Consider the following 647-nt stretch of genomic DNA (forward strand, 5'->3'; position numbering starts at 1 on the left):
TACGCGTTCAAACGAATGCAAATGTCATTTTTGATAACCTCCATTCCGTACAATCTTATTAGAAAATTTATAAAAATGACTAGAAAATCTTACTGGACCGTAAGTAGTGAGATGATGGGTCACATTTTATGTTGAAAGATAATACTTTGGTGATTGTATTGTTGGTAAAGGAGAGAGTTGCGCTACTGGAAGTGAGCACTCAAGACTATGTAGACTCATTCAAAGTTTAGAAAGCAATATGACAACTTGGTAATAAGTTTGATAAATTAAATTTATTATAATTTCCGATTTGCAAGTACGACTTTTTGCGTTCACACCTAAAGTGTTGCATTCTTAGGTTGTGGGAGGAAGTACTAGGATTTTTAAAAAAAATTGTCGAAAAATCATTCTTAAGAAATGCATTCTTCGTGGAAAAAAGGAGAATGGGAACGGGCAAATGGCTCAGCGGGATTTTGTGGGCAGAATAACCGGTTATGTTTTATAGGATAAAAAGTTAAATAAATGACTAATTCTGGATTCGTTTGTGTGATTTCCAAAAGTAGAGCAACACCTTGTCCATAATTTAAATCTAAATTGGCTTAACGTTACGTGTTCAGGCGGTGCAATTTGTTCGCAAATACCTTTTTAGGCTTAATACCTCCATCCAT

Source organism: Echinococcus granulosus, assembly GCF_000524195.1.
Source record: "Echinococcus granulosus chromosome Unknown EG_S00194, whole genome shotgun sequence".
Classification (NCBI taxonomy): domain Eukaryota; kingdom Metazoa; phylum Platyhelminthes; class Cestoda; order Cyclophyllidea; family Taeniidae; genus Echinococcus; species Echinococcus granulosus.